Below are 3,093 nucleotides of genomic sequence, written 5' to 3'. Positions count from 1 at the left end.
TCCCGTTTCCTTGTCAAGTGGATAAACCATCGACATATATTTTCCAGGTTACTACTGGTTCGGCGTTCTGGACCTTTGTGATGAAATCAGCCAAGGCTGTTCAGGGTTGATATTGAATATCAAACTCGCTTAGTTTAGTTTTCCATTTGATTAGCCGCCTGGACACTTTTGGGTTAAGGAAGACTCTTCCGAGGTTATTATTGGTTATGACGATGATCGGATGGGCGAGGAAGTATTGGCGGAGTCTTCGAAGGCTAACACCAGCGTATAAGCCAATTTTTCAAGACAAGTGTAGTGGGACTCTTCATCTTTTAATATATGGCTTAGAAAATACACAAGCTGCTGTTCAGGACCGTTCTGCTTAACTAATGCTGAGTCGACCACATACTCGATGGCTGACAGATAGATCTAGAGCGCCTCCCTAATGCTTAGCTTAGCTAACATAGGCAAGGAGTTAAGATACTCCTTGAGCTCTTCCAATGTCTGGTCGCACTCTGTGTCCCACTGGAATTTTATCGCTCGATGCAGCACCTTGAAGAATGATAGGCTCTGGTCGGATGACTTGGATATGAATCTGAACAGTGCGGTGATCCGTCCGGTCAGTCGTTGGAACCTCCTTCAAGCTGTGAGGCGGGGGTATATCTTGTAGCGCATTCAGTTTGCTTGGATTCGCCTCGATACCCTGTTCAGTGATGATATATCGGAGGAAGCGTCCACTCTTAGCGTTGAACAAACACTTGCTTGGGTTCAGCTTTATCCCGTATGTCCTCAAGGTTTGGCATGTTTCTTCGATATTTTCACACAATCAGCAACTCGAACTGACTTTATTAATATGTTGTCGACGTATACCTCTAAGTTATGGTCAATTTACTTCCGAAACACCTTATTCGTTAGCCTCTGGTAGGTGGCACCAGCGTTCTTCAGTTCGAACGACATGACGTTGTAGTATAACGTTCCATCAGTTGTGATAAAGCTAACCTTTTCCTGATCTTCTTTGGTGAACGACACTTGGTGGTAGCCTTGATATGCGTCGAGTATGCAGATCAGCTCGCAACCCGCCGTAGAGTCCACCATCTGGTCTATCCGTGGCAGCGGATAGAAATTCTTTAGGCACACCTTATTTAAGTCGCGGAAGTCGATGCACACCCGCTATTTGTTGCCTGACTTGGAGATCAGCACGACATTAGCGAGCCAGCTCGGGAACTGGACTTCCCAAATGTGGTCGACCTCCAGTAATTTCTCTATTTCTGTTCGAATGATTAGGTTCTGCTCCGCACTGAAGTCCCTTTTCCTCTGCTTTATAGGACGGGTGTCCGGTCGGATATGAAGCTTGTGCTAGGCAACGATAGGCGAGATTCTGGGGAGCTCGTGGGTTGACCAGGCAAGCACGTCATGATTCCGCCTAAGGTAGGTAGACAGCTCTGCCTTTCTCTCGCTCTCTAGATCGGCTGCAATGAAGGTGGTCGCTTCCGGCCGGCTTGGGTGAATCTGGATCTCTTCCTTTTCTTCATAAACCATCACCGGAGGGAGGGGGGGGGGGGGGTTCTCAACGATGGCATTTACCTCCAAGTGCAGGTTTTTATGAGCGGTCCTTACTTTTGATCTGACCATCTCGACATAGCATCGTCGAGCGACTAATTGGTCACCTTTGACTTCTCCTACCTTGTTGTCCACCGAGAACTTAATCTTTTGGCAGTAGGTGGCCACTACTGCTCGAAACTCGTTGAGGGGCAATCGGCCTAATATAACATTGTAGGCCGACAGTGCGTCTACCACAATGAAGTTTGTGGTCCTTGTCCTTTTCAGGGGCTCCTCGTCGAGTAAGATCGCTAACTTGGTTTGGTCGATTGACAACACTTCATTGCCCGTGAAATCGTAGAGAAGGGTCATCATAAGCAACAGTTTGCTCCGGTTGATTTGCAACTGCTCGAATGCCTTCTTGTATATGATATTTACCGAGCTCCCTATATTAACAAAAGTTCAATGTATTGTATAATTGGCAATTACCGCTTGGATGATCAGTGCATCGTCATGAAGAATTTCCATTCCCTCTAAATCTCTAGGGCCGAAACTAATTTTGGGTCCTTTAGCTTTCTCCATGATGCAGCCAACAGTGTGGATCTCGAGTCACCGAACATGCGACTTCCTTGCTTGGTTAGAATCTCCACTGGTCGGCCCACCAGCGATCATTTCTATCTCTCCTTGAGCGGTGTTACTCCGATTCTCTTCCTCCCATGCCGATAGTTTGCTCCACTCGAAAAAGACTTGGGTGGGACTTTGATTGCTCCCAGGCTGAGGCCGATGGTGGTGTGATTCGGCTGTTGTTCTTTCTTCCTCCCTTCCGACGGTTGATCGACGCCTTTGTCACCGATCAGGTGATGGGGATCGATTACAATATCATTGCGGGTCTGGCCTGCTAGCTATCAGGTCGTAGAAGTCCCGGGTATTGTGCGTCGCCGACTGGTGAAAGGATCAGAACATCGTCATCCACATTTTGCATTTTAAAGCCTTTGGACGAGCAACCACCACATACTACATGACATGTGTCCTGGGCTCGTGTGCGGGGCTCCTCCTGATCAAGGCCCCTTGTGGGGTTGATAATTGCTAGGGTTCTGCCATTTAGACGATTCTGTGGGCTCGGCAAGTGTCTCCTTCTTCCTTGCCACTTGGGCTTCTTCCATGTTGATGTATTCGTTGACCTTCTTTTGTAGGTGGTCAAAGTCCCTTGACGACTTCTGAATGAGCAACCAGAAGAACTCTCCTTCGGTGAGCCCTTTGGTGAAAGCATTCACCCACACGTCCGAGGAGACCGCCGAGATGTCCATCGCCACTTGATTGAAGTGCTATATATAGGCTCTCAATGCCTCTCGGGGTACTTGCTTCAGCGAGAATAAATTCAAACTCGTATTCGACAGAGGGTCATTTAGAATCCCCTCTGAAAATTGCTGATTGACTCGCTCGGGTGAATCATCCTCTCTGGGCACCTTCCTTTTCCTTGTGTCTCGAGTGGGTGCCTCATCGGAGGAAGATTCCCGATCTCTATCCCCTCGACCCCTTTCTTCTGCTGTAGTCCATAACAGTGCTCGGTGGTAT

The sequence above is a fragment of the Zingiber officinale genome, chromosome 1A, assembly GCF_018446385.1.
Source record: "Zingiber officinale cultivar Zhangliang chromosome 1A, Zo_v1.1, whole genome shotgun sequence".
NCBI lineage: Eukaryota > Viridiplantae > Streptophyta > Magnoliopsida > Zingiberales > Zingiberaceae > Zingiber > Zingiber officinale.
Note: the sequence above shows the minus strand (reverse complement) of the source record.